This window comes from Sus scrofa, chromosome X, assembly GCF_000003025.6.
Source record: "Sus scrofa isolate TJ Tabasco breed Duroc chromosome X, Sscrofa11.1, whole genome shotgun sequence".
NCBI classification, from domain to species: domain Eukaryota; kingdom Metazoa; phylum Chordata; class Mammalia; order Artiodactyla; family Suidae; genus Sus; species Sus scrofa.
Window position 1 is genome coordinate 34,826,033 of NC_010461.5, and position 21,446 is coordinate 34,847,478.

Sequence of the window (21,446 nt, forward strand, 5' to 3'; positions counted from 1 at the left end):
TTGAGCTAGGAAGTCTTTACTTTGCACCACAAACAGCCTTTTCCAGGTCACACCTGCCAACAAGGCAGCCAAGAGGGTGGTTTGGGACGTAGCAAAGGGTGAAAAGACAGCAAGCTGAGCCACCTGTCCCAGCTTGCCTCTTTTTCTTGCCCCTGATGACTTGCATTTTCTCCCAGACAGCTGCCATTTTGGTCTTCCAGCCATTCTCAAGACTAGAAGTGTACAGCTTTGCGCAAGGGCAACTTCTCTGCATGGCAGAGGTGAGGGGAAATGAAAATGATGCTGGGACTAAGTGTCGCCTCTCTGAGAAGTGTCGCAGTCGCAGTCATGTGGCATGTAAGTGAGGGAAGGGTGTGTGTTGGGTGGGGGAAGGGTGTGGTTTGGGGATGGGAGAGGGTCCAATCTATTGTCAACAAAATCCAATTATTCCTCCCTCTTTACACTCTCTCTCGTTTTCCCAGGCTGTGTATTATCTGCATACACACAGGCGCGTGCGCACACACACACATACACACACACTCACATACACACACACTCACTCCCAGGGCAGGAATCCTCTCCACAGTAAGCCTTGTTGATGGCCATTCAGACCCTGATTAAATGCTTCCAATGATGGGGCTCTCATTTTCTTGTGAGGTTTCTCATTACAGTCCACCATACAAGTATCCCAGGTCCCCACTCGTAAGCAATAGGGTTGATTTCATGAGCTCAGCCAACCCAGCCCCTCTGAGGAGCACAGGCTTGGACTAAAAAGGCTTTGACCTCTGTTGTCCTCCAGGTCCACCACTCTCTGCTTCAGATAGCTGTTCTTTCTTAGGAGCCTCATGCTCTGGCTTTAATGTGTTTAATATAAACAACTCCATCGTGCTTTAAATTCCGTTACAACCACATTTGCTTCTCGAGTTTGCTGAAAGTGGCGTTCTCCTGGTATTTCTTTGGGACAACTAGCCCAGGTGGAAAGTCTTGAAGAAACTGAATAAGAGGTGGGTTTTCAAATGAAATGAGGGCACATGGACGCCGGAGTCATGCAAAGGACATTCGGGTTGGATTTTCCCGGAGAGACCTTGAGACCACTTGCCACGTTTTATGTTTAATTTTCCTCAGGTGTTTGTTTTGCTCCGTCCTCCTCTAGGCTGTCTCAGCTGTTTTTCACTGATGGTTCTGAGGACATATCTGCTGCAAGAATTTATCATCTAGGACTCTTTTCCAGTTATCAAAAAACCCAACTCCAGCTATTCTAAGGGAAAATTCACTAAAGTACTGGTTTTCCTGGTGGAGAAGTTCAGGGCGGAGGCTGGCTTTAGATAAAGCAGGATTCGGAGTTCCAGGGCTGTCACCAAGACCCATTTCTCTCATCTGGAGGCTTGGCCTTGCTCTCCTCCATCTATTAGCTTGATTCTAGGATTTCCCAGGGTGGTAGGGCACTGGCTGTAGCTTCTCCTTATTTCCTCAGTTCCAAGTCTTGCTCATCCAGTCAGAGGGAAGCTTGAGACTTTGACAGGAGCTCTCAGCAAGTGACTCCCTCTCTCTTTCTCCTTCCTGCACCCTGGTGTGAGAGCTAGAACCCGCCTAGACCACTTGGACTTAGGCTCCAGGGGGAATCTATGCCCAAGCATATCTGGGTTGTTGCTAGAAGAGGGGCCAACAGATACTGGGAGGCAAGTTGAACATGTCCGTAGCAGGAACAGCTATCAGTTTTCTTCTTGGATGCTTCTGCCCCCTCAGCAGGACTCATATATGTATATGCATAGGCAACGGCCAGCACTGGAAGCTGCAGCTTCAAACACCAGAGGGCTACATCAGGAGCTTTCTTGGAGTAGAACACCAAGAAGAGTTTTGAAACCAGTGCCAATACAAGGAGGGTGAGAGAGCAAATTCCACTCTGGATGGTGGGTGAGGAGGAAAATAAGAATCAGAGGATACAGTGTGAAAGTATGAGAGTCGTTTGGCCACGGTATCCTCCAAAGCTATATAATAATAACAATAGCAATACTTTGCAGTAACGCATATTGAGTAAAATGCTGGACAGTAGCCAGGTACTTTGCATGTATTAACTCATTTAATCCAAACAACCATCCTATGAAGTCAAAACAGTTATTATCATCTTCCCTAGTTTACAGAAGAGGAAATCAAAGCCCAGAGAAGTTAAGCAACTTGCCCAAGATTGCAGAGCTAGTAAGTGGCAGAACTAGGATTTCAACTCTGATAGCTCTTATCCCCCACATTCTAGTGTTCCCGATGATTACACAGAAACAGCAATACCCTGGTGGTTCCAGGGACAGGAATATGGCTGAAGGAGTGGCTGAGCCATTCTCTAGAGGGGGCAGCCTAGAGGACTTAGAATAAGGGCAAAAAAACAAGAGAAGGAAATTGTATTTCTCCACTACAGGGGAAGTAATTAAAAAGTAGGTAATTATGCCCCACATAGCACAGTGAAGTATCAGGGCTGATGATACTAGGTGAAGTGTCAGTGAGCACAGGGAGTGGGTCGACTGGGTGTTTTGCCAGGCTAAACACTGACTTACAGTGTGACCGTGGAAAAAAGTCACTTAACCTCTCTGTGCCTCAGTTTCCTCTTCTGTGAATAAGGATGACTATGCCTTGCCTCCCTTGTTGTATCATTATGGAGGTTAGACAAGATAATGTGAGATGAAACACTTTGTATAGAGAACTCCCAGTCATAATTATGCTTTCTATAGGCACTTAAAAGCTTATTTGCAATAATTTATGGCATTGTCATGGAGGTACTTTTATTAAAGAAAAGCCTGTTTTTCTGAAGAATATTATGCAGTATCTTCAAGAAATAACTTACATTTTAAAAATTACATGTTCGGTGTAGATAATTTTGAAACAAAAATGAGTATGAAAAGAAGAAAACAATAAAATTGCCCAGAAAAATCTACTCAAGATTCTCAACATTTTGGTTAATATTTTTTCAATTCATTTTCTATGCCTATCTATGCTTTTTTTTAAAAAAAAAACCTAATAATGTTTCAATTTAACATTTTCTTACATGCATACACTGTCTTTACTCTTTTGCAACCCACTTTTTTCCATTTAATTTACTAAGAATATGTTTCCTTGTCATTAATCTTGTACAACAGTGACATCTAAATTTTTTGATCATGATCTATAGTAAAAAAATGCATTTACATCGCTACTCAGTAAACACATACACACACACAAATTAGTGCACACACTCATACATATAATTGCCTGATACTTATCATTGGTATTTATGGTGTACTCAGATATTTTTGATCCTGTATTTAAAGAAAATAGTATAGAATAGGTAGAGTATGCTATCTCGTGATTTAGTAACTGAATATATGACATAAATAGATCACAATTTGTAGTTTGAAAAACACTAAGATCTGTGGAGATGCACCGTAATTATTTAATAGATTCCATTGTTGAACTTTTATATTTTTCTAATATTTTGCCATTCATTCTTTTGTTCCTTAAATTGTTCAAGAAATATATATGGAGTGCCTACTACATACCAGGCACTGTTCTAGGTGCTGGGAACGCAGCAGTGATCTAGACAGATCAGGTCTCCATGTTATTGCACTTACAACCTATGGGGGCCAGGGAAACAGGCAATGCACATGCTTAAAGACCAGAAAACACCAAGATGATGTGATGAAGAGTGATGGAGTAGGAACTATTTTAGGTGATATGAGGAAAGGTGTCAGGGGCAGAGGGTGGCATTTAAGCTGGTATTTCAGTACTGAGAAGATACCGTTGAACTACATCTTGAGACGATCTGAGGTCAAGAATCTAGATTGGGAGCACGGCTGGCAGAAAGATCCTAAGGTGGTCAAGGGCTTGGCATGTTTGAGGATCAGAAGGATGGCCAGTCTAACCCCAGAAAAGTAAGCGAGGTAGAAGAGGAAGGGTCCTTAAAGGATGAGGTAAAAAAGGTTGGTAGGGTTCAGATCATCCAGGCCCTTCTATTGCAGACGTGCTCCATCTTTATTTACGTCCACAGGTATGTTTTGAGAGAAAAGCTTACGAAGTGTCTTGAATAGCAAAAGCTGTGAGCAGGGACCATTGGTTGGAAGGGAGACTGAGAAACCCAACGTGTTTTCCTGAATTTTTCTGAATGAAGACTTCTGTGCTGAAGAGCATCCAAGTTCTGTTGGAGGAGCATGGTTCTTTCGCAGCATCTTGTTCTGTCCCAAGTAGATCTTTCATGGGGGATTTTAATCTCCAGGAAATAGGGTATTTGTCTAGTTCACTGACATGCCCTCAGTTCTTAGCACAAGGCTTGAGGTGTTCAATAAATTTGTGTGAAGTAAACAAGTGAATAAATGGACATCCCTCACCCCCAGGCCCATAAGCAAAGGGCAGAGGTAATTCAGTACAAATTTACATTTTCTTAAGTGTGACCCTCTGTCTTCACACCAACAGGGGAGAAAGGCCCTCCATATAAGGAAGGGAGACTATTTCTTTAGCTCCTCTTTGGTGAAGTCACAAATAATTTCTCAGAAGGCATTATTTATTTTACTCGGTCTTTATAAAAAGAAGTGGAACAGCATGACGATTCACCAGCTGCTTTTTGCAATGAAAAAAGACAACACATTGCAATTGCCAGAAACAGATGTTGAAGAGGCCTAGAAATCTTGATTTTTCCACATCAAGGACCCTTGTGGTATATAGAAATAAATTGACAGGGTTATTGGTTTCTTTGAGGTTACTCCATCACGGTGTTAAGAAGGGCTGGTGGGGAACGCCAGCAAAACCAACAGGTTCTGGAGGAGCCGCCAAAGGCAGCCCTTGCCTGCCAGGGGCTCCTGTTGCTTTAGCGCTGACTGGCTCCGTGTAACACAGCCTTCTCCTGCTCTGCTCACTCATCTCCATCATTGCCCCATGTACTAGGTAAACATGGATCGGGCAAACAGAGACATTTTATTCTGGTGGTTAATGAAGGCTTCCCTTAATTGTCTTCCAGTTTTAGAGTAAATGCCTTAGACCTAGTTCTTTGGAATATGGGAAACATTCCAAGAAGCAGCGTAAGGCAAAATATGAGGACTAGGGAGAGATCTCTGAGAGAAACGCACTATCTCCTTGAGGAATTGGAACTTACTAGTGTGGTCACTGGGTTAGAAAACTGCTTTGAACTTCATTGAAATAATTTACCTTCTGGAAAATAAAGACAGCCTGACTATGAGGGGAGGCTTTCTTTCTCTTTTGGCCAAATTGTCCTTTATCATTTTTCAGCTCTTTATCAAAACATAGTATTCATATAGGAAATGCACAGATCGTAAGTGTACCATTTGATGTATTTGCATAAAGTCGACACCCAGATTATGAAACAGAACATGAGAAGCATTCTAGAAGGCCCTGTTGCTGCCATCTTCTAGTCAGGTCCCCCACCAAAGATAACTACTGTTTTGTCTTTTAAACACAATAGATCTATTTTTTTTTTCTGTTTTTAATTATCACGTAAATGGAAACTTGAGGATATACTCATGTGTCTGCCTTCTTTCATTCGACATCATGTTTGTGAAATTCATCCACATTGTTATATGTAGTCACAGTTGAGTTATTCCCATTGACATATAGTCATCCATTGTGTGCATGTACCATAGTTTATTTTTCCTTTCTACTTTTGATGGGCATCTGGGTAGTTTGTAGTTTTTTACTATTACAGCCAGTGCTACTTTAAACATGTCTCTTGGTGAACCTGTGCACCCATTGTTGTTGGGTAGATTCCTAGGAGCGGAATTGCTAGTTTGTGTACATCCCACTGTGGCAGATGCTGTCAGACAGTTCTCCAAAGTGGTTGAACCAATTTGCACTCCGATTAGAGTTCAGGAGACTCTGGCCTGTCATTTTTCGATCATCCCTCCTGACCCCAATACCTTGAGTAACTTCCAGCTGCTGCCACTGTGACTACCTGAAAGTGTGCTTTGACAGAATTTTACTTGAAAAAGGCTGTGCTCTGAAGGAATTTTCCCTGTTTTCTCTTAAGTGGATCCTTTCTGTAGCCACTGCAGTGAAGACTGCTCAGCATCTGCTCAAATATGAAATTGATCTTTGCATAATGTTGGCTGGGATTGGAGGGGCTGAAACTAGAGGAAAGCATTCTGGTTATTGAGATTTGTTTTTCAGGATTATAGTTTCAAAACATCCCAGATTCCCCAGATATTAAAGCTTACAGAAGGAATGAGTCAAAGCCAAACTTGCTTTCTGGGAAGGAATATAAGCAGGTGTTAAAGAGAGTTATGAAAATCAGTATGAATTGTAATTGAGGTTAGACTGTGCGGGTTCAAATCCTGGCTCCATGACCTGCTGTGTGACATTAAGCAGGTTACTTAACATGTCTGTGTCTCAGTTGCCTTGAAGGGAAGGAGCTGAGCAGGGATGTAGTCCAGCTGCAGTCTGGCTTTAGTGTATCCTAAGGTAGCTCTTGGAGCATAAATGGCACCAGAGTTGCCCCATCTTGAAGTAAGGGGGCTGGCCTCTTATACCCCCTTTGTGGTCAGTCATTGGCTGCAGGCCACAGGGGGTAGAGTGCTCTTGGACTAGGGACTCTGCTTCCATTAATTGAGGCCATTCTGCCAGAGAAGGGGACAGCTGTGAGCTCTTAGCAGCCAGCAGCTCACAACAGCCGGGGTCTGGGTGCACCTGCCAAAAAGGGATCTGAGTAGGGGCATCAATACAATCTATTGTTCCTAACCAGGCTTTTATTTGTAGTCAAGTCCGAAGAAGTACAAGACCAGCAATTATTAAATTATTATTATTATTATTATTATTATTATTATGGTCTTTTTAGGGCCACACTCAACGGCATACAGAGGTTTCTGGGCTAGGGGTTGAGTGGGAGCTGTAGCCGCCGGCCTACACCACAGCCATAGCAATGTGGGATCTGAGCCGTGTCTGTGACCTACACCATAGCTCACGGCAATGCAGGATCCTTAACCCACGGAGCGAGGCCAGGGATCCAATCCTTGTCCTCATGGACACTAGTGGGGTACGTTACCGCTGAGCAATGATGGGAACTCCAAGACCAGAGATTCTGAAGTCTTTTAGAGGTAATGCAGGTTAGCTTCCTGGACATTCTGTCAGGAACAGGATGTTCATGAGCACCCATAAGTTCTAAGAGTCTGTGGCATGAGTGACGAACGTGGGGTGTACACACTTCCACATGAGCAGCTGCCTTGGCACAGGCTTAAAGCATTAAAGCTGCCCTTGTAACCTTGGCTCTTGCACTCAGCTGCTCCCTCCCCTAGGCCTGCTTCTTGGGACGCTTACCTTTCTAGACCACCACTTTAATCTAAGTTTTTCTCTGCCTTCTGGACATCTCCACCCTGTGGGCAAAATGAAAAGAAATGTACAGAGGGCATTATCTATTTGAGGCCCACAGGCCCCGTGGTGCTTCACAGTGACATGTGGCCATACCAACAGCTCATAAGTTAATCAGCATAGAGATAATCTGCCCTTCTGTGTGGGAGATGGAAGCAAGTGACCTCTGCCAGATGTGTGTTTGGTTTCTAGGAGGTGGCTCTGCCGGCCATGGTTCTCTCAGGAGTCAGATTTCCACTCACACAGGATAAAGCAACATTACAGCAGGATGAGTCACTATGGGGACAAATTGGAAGCCGCTTACTTTCCTGACTCTGCACCCAGGGAATGCAGGGGAGCCTGTAAGCACCCTGCTGCTGACAGGGGTGATGAGCCAGTCTCATCCTAACTATACATTTCCTAATTTTAATCAAACCACCTGGGAGAGTTGTCCCTGGGAGGTGAAGTCGAGGAAAGGAAAAGAAGATGTACAGCAGCACTCAGCTGAAATCTGCAGCATGGACCGTTTCTAAACATTGGTTTGTTAGCTAGTAAGTAGCTCATTCATTCATTCATCGCTCGTTCATTCAGCTGTTCTTCAGCAAGTGTCCTCTCTGTGCCAGTTTCTATGTTGTATGACGGACCTGTCAAGAAAATCAGCCACAAAACGAATAACCGTCATTGTGATGCATGTTAAAAGGTTCAACCCAGCCGAAACTGGGAACTTTAGCACGTTGCTCACTATTACTACGAGCAGCGTTGGGAAGTTTTTCTAGCATAGGGACAGCTGCTTCTGACACAGGCGAAGCCCATGGGCCAAACAGAAGGCCAAATCTGCGGAAGAAAATTGGATTTTGCATTCCAGGGCTTGGGATGCAAGGAAGGACCACACGAATGCTTGCCAGTTCATTCGCACGTTCATTTGACACATATCTGAACACGTTGAGGATACACCAACTAGACTCCTTTCTGATTTCTCAGGATTATTTTCATAATCTGTATAGTGGTGTCATTCCTCTCCTCTATCCTCTCTGGGTTGCTCTGCTCAGATAGGCCAGAAGACCAGCTGAGTAGGTGAGACGTTATAAGGAAAGCCTGATGGAAAACCGAAATGATTCCATCAACAAGAACTGCTAATTGTGGTTCCTAATCCTTTCCCCTATGGAGGTTTTAAAGTAGGTAGTGAATTTTCATGTTCCAAGCAGGAGCTTTTGTTTACGTCTTTGCCCCTGAGGAACCACAGGAGAGCTGGCCAATGTTCCATGTGATTGTTGGTCACTATGTGACTCAGTGGTCAGAACATAACTCATGGGACCTAACTCCTGAAGCCTGTGCTTCACCATCAGCTGTCACTTCCTCATTTCTTTTTATGGCTGGTGAATTTGGCTTTTTAGAATGGCATCAGATGAGGCTAGGACAGCCCTAGGTTCAGCATTAGAAGTAAATGAAACTATGTCTAGTCACTTATGATGGAGCATGACAGTGTGAGAAAGAAGAATGTATACATGTATGTGTGACGGGGTCACCATGCTGTGCAGTAGAAAATTGACAGAACACTGTAAACCAGCTATAATGGAAAAACAAAAATCATTGTATTAAAAAAAAAGTAAATGGAGGCAGCATAGGTGAGATAGTGCAGCATACTGGCATAGCAGTAGGAAGAGCAGCAAGAGCAGCAGCAGCAGTGGTAGTAGTAATAGTAATAGCAATAGTAAGAGTAAGAACAGTAACCATTTATTGTACATGTCAAGCTCTGTATTTAGCACTTGGCTGGATTATCTCATTTAATTCTCTCAATAGTCCCAGGATGTAGGTTCTGGCATCATTCTTCAAAAAAGGTCAGTCAAGTTGCCCAGAGTCACATCCATTTAAGTGGTAGACCCAGAACTGGAAGCAAGGTCTGTCTAACTGCAAACCCATTTTCTTAATTATTTCACTTGATCGTCTCTCACGAAAGTGAGCTTTGACATAAAAGAAAAATAAAACTGCCAGTTAAAGCTCTATGACTGTAGTGAGGCCATTTAACCACTTTGTCCTTTGATTTTCTTCTTTGGAAAATGCACACAGCCCAGAGGGGTTGTGAGGATTTAGTGGATTGGTTAATGTAAAGTCTGGCACACAGTAGGTGCTCAATAAGTGACAGTTCCCTTTCTCTTTTGGAAAGCCACTTGGATTGCCTTGCAAGATGGAAATCACAGAAGTGTTGGCTTAAATTAAAGCTTTCCAGTGGTCTGCAACTCACACAGCCTGAGTTTTCTAGCTCAGTAAGGAGGCTAGGGAATATCACAGTCCTCAGCTGGGTGCCTGGGCTGGAGCTTGTTGACAGAAAATGGTTGTTGGTGGGTGACTACTTCCGTTAAATGAAGTAATTAATATGAAACCAAGCGCATGTATTGCCATTTGAGGATTTACTCTGTAATCATGTGATACTGTAGAGAGGAGAGAGCTAAAAAATGAAAACTGTTGGCCAGTAAAAATGTTCAGTTTTTGTAAAGAGCTCCTTGCAGTTTGGGAGACTCTTTCCCTTATTGATTGTTGAAGTTTCCAGAAAGGGAGCCCAGTGACCTCTCATCTACTGTATTATGATTGGGCACTGAGTCATACTCCCACCCTCACCCCCACCTCCAGGTCCCGGTGGCACTCCCTAGCTGGCCTTCTGCCAGATTTTTAAACTAGAACACAGTCATATCCTCAGAAACCTGCTGAGAGCTTCCCGCTGTAGAGGCTGCTTGAGGAGTGCTTGATTAAGCCCTGGCTTTAAGTCATGGCTCTGTGTCAGGCCAGGTGAAACTCCTATCAGTCTCACCAACTGGATTTAGTCTGTGCAAAGAACCAGCTTTAGCTTTGTAGAATTTCTCTATTTACATACATGTTCTTGTGCTTGTGTTTATTATATTCTTCCTTCTACTTTCTTTGAGTTTAATTTGCTGTGTTTTCTCTTCTTGAGATGAATACTGTGATCACTGACTTTCAGCCTTGATTTCTAATTTATGAATTTGGGGCTATAAATTTCCCTGTAATCATTGCTTTATCTGCATCTCACAATTTGTATATATATATATTTTTTTGTCTTTTTGCTATTTCTTTGGGCTGCTCCCGCGGCATATGGAGGTTCCCAGGCTAGGGGTCCAATCGGAGCTGTAGCCACCGGCCTACACCAGAGCCACAGCAACGCGGGATCCGAGCCTCGTCTGCAACCTACACCATAGCTCACGGCAATGCCGGATTGTTAACCCACTGAGCAAGGGCAGGGACCGAACCCGCAACCTCATGGTTCCTAGTCGGATTCGTTAACCACTGTGCCACGACGGGAACTCCCACATCTCACAATTTGTTATGCTTTGTTTTCACTATCACAAAGTTCAAAATATTTTCTAAGTTTTACCGTGATTTCTTCTTTTACCTGAGGATTGTTTACAAGTATATTTAATTTCCAAATATTTGACAATTTTCTAGTTTACTTATTTTTAACTTGGCTTCTAGCTTAATTCAGCTGCGATTAGGGAACACACTCTAAGTGATTTCAGTTGTTTAAAATTTGCTTTAATGTGTTCAGTGGCCCAGGATATATTTAATTCTGATAAATATTTCATGCACACTTGAAATATGTGTCTGTGTGTGTGAGAGAGAGAGAGAATTTTATTTGTATGGTTCAGATCTTCCATGTTGTTCCTGATTTTTTTGCCTGTTTTTTTTTTTTTTTCTAGAAGTTGTGGAGGGGAATAACTGCAAATGTAGAAATTATAAAAATTATCCAAGTCTCAGAATGAAGCACATATACCTACATTTTTCATTCCTTGGAATTCTTTTAGATAAATCTCTGCTTGCCAGAAAGATGTGTATTTAGGAAAGGTTGGTCCAAAGGCTTGCTGGTGGTCTTAGATTTTCAAGAATAAGAGAATTATGTTAAAATCCACCATGATTGTGCATTTGTCTCTTTCCTGTTTTTTTTCTGCTGTTTTATTTTTATTTATTTATTTATTTATGTTTGCTTTTTTGGGCTGTACCCACAGCACATGGAAGTTCCCAGGCTAGGGATCAAATTGGAGCTGCTGCTGCTGGCCTATGCCACAGCCGCAGCAATGCCAGATCCAAGCTGAGTCTGCTACCTACACTACAGCTCATGGCAACACCGGATCCTTAACCCACTGAGCAAGGCCAGGGATTGAACTTGCATCCTCATGGATACTAGTCAGGTTTGTTACCACTGAGCCACAATTGGAGCTTGCTTATTTTTGTTTTATATTTTGAGATTATGTCATTATGTACATATAGGCTTGTTTTATCTTCCTAGTAGACTGATTCTCTTTTATAAAATGTTCTTTTTTGAGTTCGTGTTGTGGCTTAGTGGGTTAAAAACCTGATACAGTGTCCATGAGGATGTAGGTTTGATTTCTGGCCTCGCTCAGTGGGTTAAGGATCTGGCATTGCTGCAAGCTGCGGTGTAGGTTGCAGATGCAGCTCAGATCTGGTGTTGCTGTGGCATGAGCCTCAGCTGCAGCTCCAATTTGATCCCCAGCCTGGAAACTTTCATATGCCACAGGTGTGGCCTTAAAAAAAAAAGATTAAAAAATGTTTTTTATCTCCTATAATTCTTCTTGCCTTTAAGTCTACTTTGTTTGCTAGTATTATAGCTACACCAGCTTTCTTTTGGTTGATGTTTGCATGGTGTAACTTTTTTCATCCTTTTACTTTCAGCCTCACTATATCTTTCTACAGAAAGGAAGGGCATTGTGCCAGATGCTTCAGAGAATGTCGGCTCACTTTCAAGATGTTTCTCTTCTCTCTGAAATCTTGGCTTCTCAAGTTCTGGCCTCCTGGGTAGCCCTGAACTCCAAGTTTTGTCTCCCCATGCTGTGAGACTTCCAAAAACCCCATTTGGCTTCCCAGTCTCTTAGTTGCCACATTATGCTTGGCTTCTTAAACTCTTGGCCTCAAGTTTCTTACGAATCAGCAGATAGCTCAGTGGGGAAATTGGGTACCGAATGCCAGATTCAGATTCCCCTCAAGCACTTCCCTTCTCTCTGGGATCCTGATTGCTATAGACTGAATGTTTTTGTCCCCCCTCCACAATTCATATATTCAAATCCTAACCCCTGATGTGATGGTATTAGGAAACTTTTGAGAGGTGATTATGTTCTGAGGGCAGAGCCCTCCTGTGCGGGGGTGGGGGGAGGGGGCTCATATAAAAGGGACCCCACAGAGCTCCCGTGCCCCTTCCACCTTGTGAGGACACAACAAGAAGATGGCCATCTATGAACTAAGAAGTAAGCCCTCAGTGGACCCTCAATCTGCTGGTGCCTTGATCTTGGACTTCTTAGAACTGTGAGAAATAAATGTTTGTTATTCAATCCACCTGCCACTATTTTTATTGGAACAGCCTGGGAGGACTAAGACACTGGCCTTTCAGGTCCTTGCTGCTTTGGAAACTCTCTGAGGCCTTTACCCATGGTCTTTGTATTCTTGACCCACTCTTCTAGTCATTCTCATGAAAGGGCTAGTCTGCAAAAAACTACTCCAACCTTATCAGAAGTGGATGCCTGGTAAACATTTTGGATGGTCACTTGATCTGAGTAAGTCTTAGTTTCCACAGTAGTAAGATAGAAGCATATGAGACATACCTCAAGGGGTTATTTTGTGGCTTTGGTATATGTTAAATGTACATTGTAAGCCTAAAAGCGATTTGGACATAAGCTGCTATTATTAAGTCTTTACATGATTGAGGTTCCTGATGAAAAAAATGGTGGTGATTATCCATATGGGGCAGTTTGTTGACATGGCCAAGTCCACCTGGGGGTATGAACAGAAGTGACTTCTGCTGAGAGCTTTGGTTGTTATGACTGTTGAGTTTATCATTCTTTAGTGTGTCAAGTTACCTCCTTGTGGTTGGAAGTCCCAGAACACTATTCCAAACATTTTCTCTGGAGGCCTACTTGAGAATCCAAGGCCATCAGCAAGGCCCTTGGACCACCCTTTCCCAAGTACACAGACTTTTAGCAAGCAGGGATGTAGCTAAAAGAATTTGAAAGACTGGAAAATACAAGTACATGTGCTTCCTTCTGAGATCTGGGCCACTATGATCATTTCTACCCTTTTAATTAAAATCTTAAGATTTATTATCCCTGACTTCTCCCCCTGAGCAAATCTTGCTCAGCTTAGGTAAAATAAGAGTTGCACAACTTGTTGGTCTACCTGAGTAAACATTTGCATCAGCTTCGACTCTTTCTCTTACTGTCCTGACAGTCCTGTACTTACCTACAAGTTGCAGAACTCTCTGGCTTTTTTTCCCCTGTGCAAGGTCTGCATCATCCTTGCAACACAAAGCAGCATTTGTCTAGCCTTTGACTGGTCTTTTTTTCAGAAGACCACTTTAACCTCTTCCCTGCCAAGTGGTGGATGATAAGGGTTGCTTCTGGTCCATTCTGCCTTGCGTTGGAGAAATCACCTTTTTATGCCCATTATCATGTCCACTATTCTGGGAGTCCCAGAATCCTGATGTCTTTTTGTTTATAGGAAATCCACCATGACTTGAATCTGCCATGAAGGTCTGCATAATTCAGTCACTGGTCGGGTCTCAAATACACTTGACCTACAAATGTTAGTTCGGAAGGGATGTCAGTGTGCTTCAGGATCACCCATTAAAACCTGAGCTCCAGTTCCTCAAAAGGAATTGGCTAACAAGCTCCTTGACTGCACTGATGGAACAGAACACCAGACATTATAGGGTGAGAGGGAACGTTTTAGATGCTTAAGTCATGGTTCTTATTCAGAGGGTGTGGAGGTGGGGAAAACACTTTTCAAATGCGAATGTCAGGCTATACCTTAGGCCTGCTGAATCAGAACCCATAGCAGAGGCACCTCTTCCCTTCTCCTTTCCAAAAAAATTATAAGCCCCAGTACCAAAGAACAGAGTGGGTTGAGGGCACTGACATCTGTGAGTGGTAAGTTTGGCACCATTGTGGTTGTGCCAGGATTCAACAGATGTCAAGAATGAAATTATCAGACAAGAAAATTCCTAGGTACAAGAGACCTGGTTTAGCTATACTGTTTTTTCGCTCTGTGTCTGAAAGTAATTGACTTACTCTCTTAAAACAACAATTTCTTAAGTAGGAAATGTGCTAATGAAAATAGATGCTTGATAAAAGTTTAGTGCTTGACTGGTTGGTTCTTGTTGCTGATGCTATTTGTGCTATCAATGAAATGATGAAGAAGTAGGTGTTATTATCTGCAGTGCCTTTGGGGATTCCAGATCAAAACTGGCTGGCTGGTTTAAGGTTGATTTATACTGAATACTTGCTCATTATGCTAACCACAAATCTCATGACTAAGTTGCTTTCCCCTTTCCCCATTCTCAAAACTTTAGGACTACACGCTTACAATTTTTTTTAACTCTCTTGAAAAGAAGTTTGGCGGTATATGCAAATGGGTCTAATTAAAATTTTAGCCTTCTAAAGAAGTTGATAAACTTCTCAAATTTTTTCTGTATCTGGGACAGTTGTCAACATGAAAATATTATTTGGATGAAGTCAGGGGTTCTTTTTTGTTTACCATTGAATTCTCAAGACCCAGCACAATGCCTGGCATGCAGAAGGTCTTCAATGAATATTTGTTAAATGAATGAATTAATAATTAAAGCCTACCTACATGTTTCTGGATAAGTCATGAACTTGTCTCACCCTCTATTTTCTCTCCTATAAAATGGGACTAATAATATTTAACCCTGGGAGCATTTTAAAAAAATAGGGTGAGTGCTGTGATTTGCATCCTGGATCCCCTTTAAAGGATGAAGCACTCATTCCCCCTCCTGTGGGGAGTTTGACAGCTGACAGCTCTCAGCCGACTCCCCCTTTGTAATTTGTCTCAGCTACAAAGAGCCACTTAACCTAAGGTTATGTTCCATGCCTGGCGCATCCCACACCTAGTGACCATCTTGCATAGCTTCAGCCTTCTTCTGCCAACTCAGGATAACTCCGATGAACCATTTTTTTTATTCTTTATTTTATTTTATTTTTTTCCTTTTTAGGGCCACATCTGTTGCATATGGTAGTTCCCAGGCTGGGGGTCAAATCAGAACTACAGCTGTCAGCCTATGCTGCAGCCACAGCCACAGTAACGTGGGATCTGAGCCATGTCTGCTACCTCCACTGCAGCTCATGGCAACTTGGGATCCTTAGCCCTCTGAGCAAGGCCAGAGATTGAACCCAAGTCCTCCTGGATACTAGTCGGGTCCGTTTCCACTGCACCGCAGTGGGAACTCCCAGAGCATTTTAACTCTAGAGCTACCTATGGGATCAGCTGAGGCCTTCAGTTGGAACTGCATCGTAGTCCAATTTCTTCATCTGCCCACTCTTGCTTCTGGCCCCTCCCTTCCCCAGGAGTTGATCCCAAGAGCAGGCCCTAATAAATCTCCTGCATGTTGACCTCTGTCTAAATCTCAAAGCCTGCTTCCCCAGAGTCCAATCAGAAATGGAACATAGCATATGCTAAATAAAACATTGGGTCTGCCAGTCAGAGGAGCCAGGCTCCACTGGATTATATGGCTGTTGTTCCCAGCCCAAGAAGTGGGCTCTTTCATGAGTTCCAACAGCCCTAATAAAAGTATTTTCCATTAAATCCTCGTGGATGAAGGTGAGAGAAGGAGGTGCAATATTGGCCTACTGGCTCTAGTGTTCTAATCAGCAGTGTCATAGGTAAGCAAGTGGACTTTGGAATCAGACAGCCCTGAGTTCAGAGACCAACTCTGCCATCCTCCAGTCATATATCCTTTGACAATTCATCTTTTTTACCCTTAGTTTCTTCATCTACAAAATGGGGCTTCTAAGAATTCCTACCTCTTAGGGTTATTATGTGAGTTGAATGAACTATAAAGTAGGTATGGCTCATAGCCTGGTGCTAGTTAGTGCTTAATAAAAAGAGTTGTTATGGAGTTCTCTTGTGGTGCATTGGGTTAAGGATCTGGCGTGGTCACTGCTTTGGCTCTGGTTGCTGCTGTGGGGTAGGTTCAGTCCCTGGCCTGGGAACTTCCGCATGCTGCAGGGGCAGCCAAAAATTAAAAAAAAATTATTTTTAAATGAAATGTTGGAGTTCCCATCGTGGCTCAGTGGTTAACGAATCCGACTAGGAACCATGAGGTTGCAGGTTCGATCCCTGGCCTTGCTCAGTGGGTTAAGCATCCGGTGTTGCCGTGAGCTGTGGTGTAGGTGGCAGACGCAGCTTGGATCCGGCGTTGCTGTGGCTCTGGCCACAGGGGTCTCCGATTCGACCCCTAGCCTGGGAACCTCCATATGCCACGGGTGTGGCCCTAGAAAAGGCAAAAAGGAAAAAAAAAGTTATTACTGCTGTGATCTGTGGAGATTTATAACATGATCAAGGCCCAGAAGTGACTTTACAGATACAGAGAGCTGGACTCTGTGGGCAATTGTAAACATCTCTGTGGTAGACACGGACGTGTGACCCAGATCCTGCTCCAAGGAAGGACTTTGTGCTGCAGCTGTCAGCTTGGTCAGGGTTTGCCTCAGCTGCAGGAAGCCACTTCAGCCCAAGAACACACCTTTGCCTTGGCAATGACCAAGCGAAAGGAGGGGAATAAAGTCCCAACGGCTTCACCCCAACACAGGACCACTCCCAAACTCCCCAGGAGATGGGGGAATGGGTGGAGATTGTGTTCAGCCTGCATCTCAGTTCAGCTTCTCCCTCTGCCCAATCCTGCTCCCTCCTCCTCCTCCTCCTCTCCATAGCCGTTGCTGCCTCGTAAATATCCTTCACCCTAAACTCCATCTCAGGGTCTGCTTCAAAGAATCCAGCCTACGACAAAGTCTGTAAGCACAATGGAAGGGCACCTCTTCAGGCCCCACTCCCCCATAACCACCCCCCATTCCCTTTGTTCATCCTTTTATCTTTCAATCTCATCCCTTTGTCTGTGTTTTGTACTCTCCATATTCAGAGCATTTCGTTTTAATGGCCTGTTGTACACAGCTTGTCCACGAACTGTCAGGTCGTGGCAGAAGCCTATTTAGACAAGTTGTCAGGTTGAACGGGAGAGGAAAAAAAAATCTTAAATCAATGTGTTTTCGCATGCAATCACACGTGGGCTAATTTATCTGCAGCCGCGTTCTACCCTGCCAGTTTGGCATAAGGGTCCTCAGATGAGGGGGCTGCGAGTTGGCTGATTAACAGAGCGATTTTTATTGGGAGAAGGACAACACAATTGTTTTATGGTAATTATCACCATTTGAACCTGTACACACGCTCATGGGAAAGATTAAAGGAAAGGCTCTGTACGGATGATGGAGCAACTGGAAACAGGCACAGGCTAGAGGGCTAGAACTACTTAGAATATTAACGTTCTCTACCTGGTAAAAAGCCCCTGGAGGCGACAGATTGGCTAACTTTTTAAATAGTCCTTGCACCTTATCTGTAGGACTGAAGGCAAGTACGTTCTGTTTCTAGAGTTGGAAAAACAGCAGGGTAGATTACTAGGGTGACTGACTTGGAGATAACAGCCAAGTCCATTTCAAGGCTAAGAACAGAGCCAGTCTTTCTGAAGGTGGTGAACTAGGCCATTAAACATCCTCCCTTACACGTTATAAAAACCAAAGCCAAAGCCAAACCAAAAAACAAAACACACACACACACAGAGGAGATTTTTAAAAAAAGTATGTTGTGGCTGTGGTGGTTTTAAACTTGAAACACTCCACAAACTATAAAACACTTCCCAGGTGAACTGAAAACTGCAGCTGGGGAAAATAGACTTGGGTATTTTTTTGTTCTTTGCTACTCGATAATTCTCTTTGCATCTTTGTCCATTCCCACTGTCATATCTGAGTTGAGGATGAGGACAGGGCAAGATAGGTGGCACCACGAGGCAAAACAGACAAGCAGAGAGCTGTAAAAATGGTTTACTGACTGGAAATAGCTGTTTTAAGAGTTTGTAGTATATGATTAACTTAAAAGAATCTTACTTAAAATTTGAAGAACAAACTCTTTTGGGTTTGCCACTGCATCTGTGGCTAGAATTAGAAACCCACACTAATGGGGGCCGTGACTTTTGGTGATCTCCCCACTTCTACTACTTTCTCTGCTTCTTATTTGTATCCCCTTTACAAGTAAGAATCATTAAATGCTACCTCTTTTCTCATGCCTGGAACAGGAAAGTGGAAGGGCAGGGGGCATTTCTGACAATCATCTTGTGAAGAAAACCGAGGCTCAGGAATCAAAACAGTTCTCTTTCCCCCAAATGAAGAAGAAAGAGAAATGTCTGGGCATTCTGGAACTCCCATCCAATCAAGAAATGCTCGGCCCAGAATGGAATATTAGAAAGCTGAGCTGCTAAGAGCATTTTAGAGCTCAGAACCCGGCTTCCATTCTGCTACCATTGCTAGAATGTTATAGAAGCACAGATTGCCTAATTGAAAATTAAAACATTTGACATGCAAATGTAAGAGTTTATTTTCCCCCTTTGTAAGGCCACTGAACATTTTTGCTGAGAGAAAATCAATTCTCCATTAGAAGAAGATGCTCAATTTAAACAAAGCATATCCTTTGTTTCATAATTATGGACTTGGAAAGATAAAACTGGCAATGGGATAGGAACCAGACATCTCTCAGCTGCAGCTTCACACCTGAACTGTTTGTTGTTGTTGTTATTGTTTTTAATTTAATCATTAGCTGGTTTCTCTCGATTTGCTACAATTTTCCAGAAAGCAAATTTTGGCCTCCATTTGGTTTCTCTCAGAATCACAAAAGATCATGTATTTACTCTCCAACTTATACGGTGTAGCCAGCCAGTGGCAGGTACTGCGCTGGATGTAGGCAACAGAGAGCTAAAGGCATAGCCGTTGCTCTCAAACTGCAGAGTCTAATACAGGAGTGGACAAGAGAATAATGATTGAGCCAAGGGAGTTATGAGAGCCGGCACTTTCCCAGAGCTTGCTTACTCTCCGCCAGCTGCTAGTGTGAGTGCTTACGGATATTGTTATTTAATCCTCACAGCAACATTATCCGCTCCAGTTTTCATATGGGGAAACCAAGAGGCACAGAGAGGTGGTCGTTTGCCTAAAAATCACGCCACTAGGAAGTGGCAGAGCCAGAATTCAGACTCCGGCAGACAGGTCCAAAGCACGTGCCCTTGCCCTTGATAATGGGAGTTGGAGACGGGGGAGATGGAGATGAGCTTGGGTTGGGGAAAAGGCACGGCAAGCTCGCCAGGAGAGGTGACACAGCAGCCTCAAAAATATTTCGGGGGCTACGTCGAGATGACCATACGTGGAAACATCATGAGTGTGCGAGGCTGAGGGCTGAGGGTCGGGAGAGAGGTCTTCAGGACGTGGCTCTGTGGAAGAAGGGTCCGCAGTGCCCTCGGATGGCAGTGCTGTGAGCCAGTGGTTCCACAGCTGTTGTCTTGGAACCTTAGTGCTCTCTGACACAACAGTGGGCGGCCCGCCAAATAGGGTTCTAGGATCAAATACGTTTGAGGCTTGTTTGGTTCAACAAAGGAAAAGAGGTCTTATTACCTCAGCTTTGCAAGGCCCTTTAACACACCGTCGACACTGTGAAACTCCAGGAGGGGAGGAGAATTTGAGTACCCATTCTTCCTTCATAGAAAGCTGAATGAAGAGCTCGCAGGACAAGAGGGTCCCAGAGAACAGTCTGTGAAAGGATGTCTTGCAGGAGGCGCGGAGAGGCCCAGGCTGGCCGCATCTCTGAGGCCTGCTCTGCCCCTTGACTGCGTGGTAAGGGAAGCCCTGCATTGGGCGGGGGGTGGTGGGCGGTGGGTTTGGTGTTGAGTGCCTTTTAATTTGCCGGTGACCCAGCTTGGGTCTGATTGCTTGAGTCCTTTCTCTGCTCCCTGCTCCGTTGGTCTCTGGCTTCGTCCTCCAGGTTATGGACTGCTTTAGTTCACCTGCCAGGACCTGTGGAGACCTCCTCCTCCAGCAGAGCCTGACTTTGTTGGACTTGGCCTTTGAACACGAGGAACCTGTTAACCTTAACCTGCAAGTCGGCTTAGCTTCTTCTGCCGGTTTTTCCTAATTAAACCTGCCCTATCCCCCTGCCCCTTCCTTCCTCCTTTCCTCTCTCCCTCTTTCCCTTCCACCCTTTCCTCCTCGGACCTTGACTGTGCACGTTCTGTGGGCATCACAGTGTTGGAGGTTTTAGTGCAGTCTGTCATGACTTACAACTCATATCAAAGTTCCGAACCAACTGGCTAAACTCAGGTCACATGCCTGCCTCCCAGCTGGGGTGGGGGACATAGTTATTGTAAGGGGCATGCATGAGGGGTCTTGTGAAGGACTCTAGATGAGTAATATATCCTTCACATATGTTTTCCAAATGTGTGTAGATCCTTTGGCGATTAATAAAACATTATGTGTGGATACTATTAGGATTCACAAAATATATCTTAATTTATATGAATTAACATTGCTTTTGGTGTTATGTATTTTTTAATCAAAGCATACCATAAGTACTATTATCTTGTTGGTGTCTATTGATTCTTTTTATATTGAAAGGGGGTCCTTTATCCCACCTATGCCTGACTTTGGAGTCAGCCAAACTTGGGTTGAAATCCCACTTCTGTCATATATCAGCTGGGTGACTAGTTTGGGCAAGTTGCTTAACTTTGAAAACTTTAATTTCCTTAGCTGAAAATGGGACTTATCATACCTGCTTCAGGGTTTCTGTGGAGACAAAATGAAGTAATAAATCATCTAACAAGTTTCATGGTTGCTTAATAAGTAATTATTGACGTTGTTATGAAAAAATAGAAAGGAGGAGCAGAGTGGCAAAAGGACATTAGGCACGAGCTGGTTAGGAGATGGGGATACAGAGGGAGATGAGAAACAGCTTTCTCTGCCATTACACACCCCCTACCATATCTTTGACTCTTGTGAGGTTTAGCATAAACTCATTAACTGGAACAATAACCAACATACTGCCAAGTGTGCTGACCAGTGCTAGGAGATACTTGTATTCTGGCTACCCCACACCTGAGCCCCCTTCCTGTATTCCTGGGTGGAGTTTGGTGGGAGACAGGGAGGTGGGTGGCACCCATTGTTTAGTGGTGACCTCCTCCAGTGGCAGTGTTCAGAGGTGGCAGTGCCTGGGATTCTTTACCAGGCTGGTCTTGTAGCAGGACCCTATACAGGTTGGCAGTCACT

At 43.8% G+C, this 21,446-nt stretch overlaps 1 long non-coding RNA gene across 1 annotated transcript; it reads left to right on the plus strand.

The window, feature by feature from the left end:
• On the plus strand, positions 181-20,673 carry LOC110257739. The gene is made up of 3 exons (XR_002340678.1): positions 181-336; positions 19,892-20,021; positions 20,170-20,673. It is a non-coding gene; the product is annotated as an uncharacterized LOC110257739 (long non-coding RNA).